This window comes from Papaver somniferum, unplaced genomic scaffold, assembly GCF_003573695.1.
Source record: "Papaver somniferum cultivar HN1 unplaced genomic scaffold, ASM357369v1 unplaced-scaffold_65, whole genome shotgun sequence".
Classification (NCBI taxonomy): Eukaryota; Viridiplantae; Streptophyta; class Magnoliopsida; order Ranunculales; family Papaveraceae; genus Papaver; species Papaver somniferum.
The window spans coordinates 1,324,965-1,333,483 of record NW_020649304.1 but is presented as its reverse complement, the minus strand read 5'-3'; positions in this window follow the sequence as shown (position 1 = coordinate 1,333,483).

The following is an 8,519-nucleotide window of genomic DNA, read 5'->3' as shown; positions in this document are numbered from 1 at the left end:
AGATCAATTGATAATTAAATGAATCTAATTGTGTTACTCATAGAGTTGTTCAATTGTTTATATTCTCATAGAAGTATACAAGACACAATTGAACCAAAATCAGATTGATTCAAAAGAATCAGTTCATGAACATTTAGCCACGGTTTGCAAAGATTGCATTCCTTAATTTATAAATGTATTTGTTCATGAGTATGAAATCATACTTAACCTATTTAAGAACTTGAACCACTTAAGTTTGCAAACGGGTACGCGAACTTAAGTTCCGGACATTGGTCACAAGCAGACAGTTTGCAAATGGGTACGCGAACTTAAGTTACGGATATTGGTCACAAGCCGATAGTTTGCAAACGGGTACGCAAACTTTAGCTCCGGACCGAACTCAGTTGAAACCGTTTGCCAACGGGTACACAAACTTGGTTCCCGGACTTCAACAGTTAAATCAGTTTACGAACGGGTATGCAAACTTAAGTACCCTGACTTAAACAGTTGAATAATTTTTCGAACGGGTATGCAAACTTCCGGTCCTGAATTCCGTCAAAACAGTTCGTATACTAAGTACACAAACCGTAATGTATCCAGACATGGGTTTTATATCTTAACTCCCATTTCAATCATTGAAACATTCTTAGAAGATGACAATAGTTGTCTCACACAAACTATTAACTTATAAGAAATTTCAAGTGATCGAATAATCAATACGAAACATTTCGTGCCTACATCAAATGACTGTCTCACACAAATCATGTAAGATGTTACCAGGTGATTTTCACATGATAATCTTTTGACTTTCATCAAGAATAATGATGAACGTGGTTAAAAGCAAAACGTTTTCCGACACATATTTCGAGAAAGATATAAGCGAGTTAAACTCAGCTCGAAATATCAAATGTGTACAATGTAAAGTCCATATAGATATACGACTTTGTCTCAATAGGAGATAAAATAAAATATACTTCTGAGTGATAGATGAATTCAAGTCTCCACATACCTTTTCTTGATGAAGTTGCACAAGCTCCCCTTAGTAGTTCCCCGTCTTCAATCGATGAACGCCGTGAATTATAAAGCTCAACTACACATTCTATCCTAATCCGAGACATAGTTATAAGTAGACTAGAAATCAAGACTTATAGTTTTGACAACTAAACTTGACAATTAAATTTGACAAACGAGCTTGAGATAGCAACGCTTGCGATTTCGACCGAGCAGTGCTCTAACAACCATAAAGGTAAAGATGGCATAAATGTCATTAAACTTGACATGTATAAGGCCTATGAAAAGATGGAATGGTCTTTTCTTGAGAAAGGTTTTTAAAAAATGGGTTTATCTGATCACGAGGTCAAGCTGATTAACAAATGTTTTTCTACTGTATCATATTCTGTATTGCTCAATGGTAGCCCCTTTGGTTTAATTAAACCATAAAGAGGTTTGGGACAGGGAAATCCCTTGTCTCCTTATTTATACGTTATTTTCTCTGAAGCTTTGTCTTCTTATATTGATTCTCTGACTAGAAACGGATTAGTGGAAGACATAAAAGTCTATAAGGATGCACCTAGTATCACTTATCTTATTTTTGCTGATGGCTCTTTGTTGTTTTCAAAGCTACACTTAAAAACTTACAAACCATAAAGGATTATCTTCCAAAGTATTGTTTGGCTTCTGGTGAGAAAATCAACTTTGATAAGTCTGGTATCTTGTTTAACAAAAAGCTTTCTGAGCATTTTATGTGCCAGCTGTCTAGTATTCTTGATATTCATAATCGTGATCTAGGATAAAAATACCTTGATAAAAATTCAAATTCATATGGGGATTTTGCAAGCTGTGGATTCCAGATTTCTACTTGGTTCCATAAAATTTTGACCCAAGCTGCTAGAGCTACTTTGGTTAAGCATACTGGTCAATTCATCCCTTTGTACTAGATGTCATCCTTCCTTATCCCCAAATACCTTTGTAGGAAGATAGATTCCCATCTCTGTAAATTTTGGTGTTGTTGGGTGGTGGGGGGGTGGGGGTGGGGGGGGAGCCCTAAACCCTAAAGATATAAAGCTTCATTTACTTGGTTGGGATGTTTTGTGCTCCCCCAAGTCTGAGGGAGGTTTAGGTTTTAGGAAAGCTGAGATGAACAACTTAGTTGTGCTAGCTAGAAATGCTTGGAAGACTATTGAAAACCCCAACTGTTTGTTAGGCATTGTTCTTAAAGCTAAATATTTCCCTAAGACTGATTTTTTAAATGCTGAATGTCCTAGTAGCTTCTTATGGACTTGGGAATGTCTGCATACTATAAAAGAGATGATCAAACCTTTTATCTCTTGAATTGTGGGTATGAGAAATTCATTGATCCCTGTTGTGATAATTGGATACCAAATTTAGGGACTGCTACACCTAACTATTTGGTCCCTCAGAAAACTAGTCTCAAATTCTCTTGGTTCATTAATCCAGAGAACCTGGAATATCGGTAGATTAAATACTCACGTTGATAATGTTTCTGTTATGAAAATCGTCACTATTCCCTTAATCCATTTGTGCACTCCTAACATTAAGGCTTGGGAGCTTTCAAAGAATGACATATTTTCTTCTAAATCTTCCTACTCAGGACTAACAGGACTTAGATCTTCCCCTTGTAGTAAACTTTGGAAATGCATTTGGAAACTTATAGTTCCACATCGTGTTCAGATTTTTAGTTGGAAGGATACTGGAAATACTATACCTGCTAGAATTCTTCATCATACTAGAATGCCTATAAGTTCTGTGGACTGTAATAGATGTTCTGATCCTCATGAGTCTATTATGCATGCTTTTGTTTTATATCCTTTTGCTAGTCATGTTTGGTTTCTATCATCTTTCTGTGTGAACACTAATGCTTTTCTAGACAAATCTTTAATCGCTTGGATTGTTTTATGGTTGGTTGATCCTGTTACTAAACCGCCTGATGAAATGTCAATGTTTGTTTGTCACTATCCTGTGATCTCTTTGGAGTAGCATAATAATCTTGTTTTCAACAACCTTAAGGAAACCCATTATGCTGTTATCAATAGGGCCAGAGCTATGCTTTGAACTAGGAAACCTAAACTGCAGATTCCCTCTAGTATCACTACTGGTTGTCATAACAAATGGATTCCCCCACCTTTGGATGTTGTAGATGGTGGATTTTCGACAAGGGATAAAATCGTAAACTCATAATAATACGAAGCTCTGATCCAGCAATCAGACATGAGTATCGAGACACGGGTCTCTCATCGAATTCTCAACGGATAGTACTTTCTCTCAGAGTACATGTAGATATGTAGTCTCACGACTGGACAACGACATATCTCATGAATACTGAATACTTTCAGTGGTTATTTCTATATAGTATCACGATATGGACGGCTCCTAGACAGCTTGCTCTGCTAGTATAGAGCGATAACGTCTTCAGGAACAAACAACGAGTTTACCCTGACTATATAAAGGATATGACTTACCGACAAGCTCATATCGGGATAATTAATGCTCCTAGACAGCTTGCTTTGCTAGTATAGAGCCACAAAGTTAATTATTCCTAATTACAATTGCTCCTATTCCATGGTCGAATCCACGGCTGGTCTCATGGAATGGCAATAACAATTGATCCTATTCCATGGTCGAATCCACAACTGGTCCCATGGAATGGAAATAACAATTGCTCTTATTCCATGGTCGAATCTGCGACTGGTCCCACAGAATGGCAATAAACAATTGTTCTGATTCTATGATCGAATCCACGGCTTGATCTCATAGAATAACAATAACTATATTATCTCATTACTCCGATTTCATGATCGGATCCATAACTGGTCTCATAAATGGTAATAGATAAATCTTAATTACTCCGATTCTATGGTCGAATCTACGATCCCATGGAATGGTAATGCTCACTTTATTATTCTGAATTCGTAGTTGAATCCTCAGCTGATCCTATGAATTAATAATAAACATCTTATTACTCAATTTTGTGAATTATTCTCCACTGAATTCCACAATTAGTAATAAATAATCAACAACCGGGCATCTGAGATACCTCTAAGTAAGCCCCGATTCAAATGGTGAAAGTGTATTCAACGACGATACACTAACAGTCACCGCACGAACGAGTATTTCAAAATACAACGAAACGATGAACCTATGCAAAATAGGGAAGAAAATAATAAATAATTAAAAATATTGACCAAGGTGCTGGGAACACGGACACACGACCTACCGACCGTGCCGTGGTAAGTTCCACGCCAGTTTTATATATTTAATATATTTTTATTATTTTCCATGATTTGATGAAAATTCTCTCATCTGATCAAATCTCCTTCGTCTCGAGGAAGCTCCTCGGTTTCATGGTACTTTCATAAATCCATAAAAAATAATATAAAATTAAGGAAAGGAGTGTGGGGCGTGACCATTGGCCAACCGGCCATGCCTTGGTCCCAGCCGGCCCCACACCCCACGGTTCCTTATTATTTTATTATTATTATTTCTCTAATTTCATGAAAAAACTCCTTGATTTCATGGTATTTTTTGCACAAATAATCATATAATAATAAAATAAAATAATGAAAACTTGTGGGACTGGGCCACTAGCCGGCCGGCCATGCCCTAGCCGGTCTCACACGCCCTTTGCTTTATTATTTTATTATTATTTATCCTATTTTTCCTTGAATTCATCAAATTCCTTGATTTTATGGTATTTTTCTCAAATTAGGAAAAATTCCCTCAAATCATCAAAAATACCTAAAAATATTAAAAAATTACGAAAAACTCGCGGGACCTGTCCATAGCCGGCCGAACATGCCTCCATGGTCCCACACGCCCGTGTTTTTACTATTTTAATATTTTTCTTCCATGAACTCATGAAAACTCCTTCAATTCATGGAAACTCTCTAAATTCATCAAATTTCTCAAAATTCATGAATTTTTCATAAAATCATCAAAATATTATAAAATTAAGGAAAAGGCACCACGGGACCGTGGTCACGACCGGCCGACCATGCCTTGACCACGGCGGTCCCACGCCTCCTCATTTCTTATTTTATAATTATTTTTCATCATCTCATGGTGTTTTCCTCAGTTTCGTCGAAACCCTAATTTTGGCATATTTTCTCGAATGGATGCTCAATTGCACGCCAGAAAATATCAAAATTCTCAAGACTGAGACGCGGACGCCTTGGGGACACGAACACACTATCTTGACCGACCAAGATTGGCTCTTTGGCTCACGGAAGCCGGTCCCATCAATTTTCACAGTTTTGACTTAATTTGCACAATTGCTCGTATTAGGTCCAAAACTCTTCCAAACACTTTGGATTTTCATGAAGTGATCATCAGGCGGTCACGTGACAACCCAGGGCCGGTTTCATGACTCTATGGTTGGTCCCTCACCTCGTCATAATTAATTAGGTTTTCTCACCTAAGGCTCAGACGAGCATTTTTGAATAAATGATTAAGCCAGCATTTAATCATTCTTCCACCAACAAATCGGCAACTCTTCAGGAGTTCTTCGTATTTGCTCACGTGAGCATATGGACACTACATGGTTGATCCACGGTCCCATATAGTCTCTCCCTCCTTCGTCCTATGGTTAAACTTCTGACGAACCATGAATTGATCATCAATTGATCAAATTAGGGTTTCTGAATCCAAGGATCATCATTCCAGATTCCAACCTTAATAATTTTACGACGGCCTCGTGGTCATTAGTTTTATTAATTATGCTCGGTTCAACAACCAGTATTCTAATTAATATTTTTGGTGTGCTGCCAATAATCCATCAGATGAGCAACACATGCTCAGACGATCAAATATTCCACAGTTCATCACATGAGCAACACTTGCTCAGATGATAAATCTTTGCTCAAACCAAGGAATATTGGTTCAACAATCAATATTCAACGATCCATCGAATGAGCAATACTTGCTCACTTCATCGTAATAATTATACCTATGTCTCATGACATGTTCAATTCATGAGTTTCAGAACATCATGTTCGACACTCAGCAACTACATGGACTCATCGTCCCATCAAACCACGAAGTCATCAATTGACTAACAAACCACGAGACGTCAATCGTGTCACTTGGGGGGATATCACTTAGGGTTTTGGTCTGGCTGTCTACGACACGTGTGTTCAAACACACGATGGAATGTGAGCAAGTCGTGCAGTCAGTTGAAGGAATTCACGAGGTAGTGGGTGAAAATCGACCAAGTCTCCACATGTTGAGCAACTGGTTTCAAACACGATCTCCACTTTCCCACTCCTTGATTCCATCAACTGTCACACTTCATGGGATCATGGTGTCTAAAATTCCAGCAATATAAATAAGTCTCTGAATCATGATTGAAGCATCAACAATATCATCAATCTCACGTCTCATCGACAACACGAGATCATCAACTCATCAATTGAGCAACTACTCTGAATTGAGCAATTTCAATCATTCAGAGCTTATCATATTCAGAATTCACACACCCACAATCTTTGATTACCATTGATTCCACACATTTCCCAGCTTCCCTCCTGCAGATCAACCCATCCTCTTTTGTGACCGAATTTACTCTGGAACGGTCATTATCTTGATTTATTTCGGAGTACTACAGATTGATCTCTCGAATCTAAAGCACCCCCTTTGCAACGGTGCATCTGTGTGAGGTTTAACATTTCGCTCGGTTCGAGGCGTCTCCTCCGTACGGTCGTCTCCTCAATTTCTTAAAGACCAACAAATCGTTTTTCCCCATCTACAGATGTATAAAATATAATACTGATGGTGCCTTTTATGAAACTTCACTGGACAATGGTGCAGGCTATGTAATGAGGGACTTCTCAAATAAACCTTTGTTTTGTGCATCGATAGTTTTTGATGTTGAATCTGCAATCGAAGAAATTTGGGATGTTCTGAAGAAAGCTGTGGAGAAAAAGATTACTCATATCACAATTGAGAGTGATGCTAAGGATCTCATTGACTAATTTTTTGCTGGGAGGTTCGATGGTTATCCAAGAAAGGATGTTATTTACAAGGATATACAATTTTTCTCCTTTTGTTTGGTTGTTGCTTGTATGTTTACTTCCCAACCTAGGTTTTGTAAATCCGTTTCTCATGAGATAGCTCATTGGGATAAATCGAACGAGTCTACTATGTACTGGTCTGTACCTCTAATTTGGCTTCTATCGATTGTTGAACGGGATCATTAGCCTTTTTGAAGGTCGTTGCTTATGGGGAAAAAAACAAATATCTTTATATAAGTTTCATATGCCCGTGTACATGCGGGTTATCTCCTTATGAGTAGCTCACACCAATTAGATGCCTCTTTTAATATTATGACCTTATTTGATAGATTTTATTAGCAATTATATTTGTCTACTAAAAATATGACCTTTTATAATAATGCTTCTTCAATTTTTCTTCTTTGAAAGGTCTCAAAAGTTCTTTGTATCTCTTGACACCCGTAAGTATGGTAATTACAGTTTCATATCTTTTGATACAAACATTATTCCAACTATATAGTCTAGTTTGTATGGATGGAAAGTGGAAGGAAGACTTACAATTAAGTATTAGTCATTCATGCAAATCTCATTTACCATTAAATATGTGGTTTTACTTCTTATCTTGAAAGATGGTTAAATGCATCAACATCACACTAATTAACCTTGTCTATCATTCGATTTCTAAAAGTTATTTTTTCATGTACGTTAGCTTTAGATTTTTAGAAAACCAAGATGCAATATGGTAGAAAATCTTGTCTGTCAAATATGTTAAAGAGAAGATCTTTTGGAATGTAGATAGCAGTGCTAAGGGGTCTATAATACAAAATAGGCTAATAGAAGTCAGACCTTTGTTGGGAAATAAAGTATTTTGACAGGTATAAGTGGTAATTTTTGACCAAGGGTAAAACTGTTTAATAGAAAAGGGAAAAAAAATATTTTACAAGCCACCTGACTTAGCTCGTGATTGAATATCTAGCCTAAACAACACTTGAACTTTAGAGGGGTGCGATTCAATTTCCAAGAAAGGTGAAGAAACTTATATTCAAGATGGGTGTTGAGCATTTCTTCCCATGTTGAACCTTATTGCATTTGTTGCGCCTTTCATACCCTATTGAGGATTGCTATCCTTGCGAAGCTCCACTATCCTACAAGGCCTGACAACCTTGATAAGCTTTGTAACATCTTACATATAGTTTTATAATCAGGTCATGCTCAAGACTCCTCAACGTTTTCCCGGGTCTTGACCAAACTAAAGACTCCCTGGCGTTATCCTATGTCATTAGTCAAGCTATCAAAGGCTCGTAAGAGTTATCCAGAGCCATAGATACAACACAATAATCCTCAGCATTACCACGAGTCTTGGGTCAAACGTAAAACTCCTTATCACTACCATGGGTCTGCGATCATTACCACAACGCCTTCTCAGTCTCGGCCGCATCTCCGTCCTGCCATACACGGACCGCTTTCTCTTTTGGTTGGACAATGGCAGATTATAGCTCATACAGTTGGACTATATCCCTCAGCTCCTACAATTGG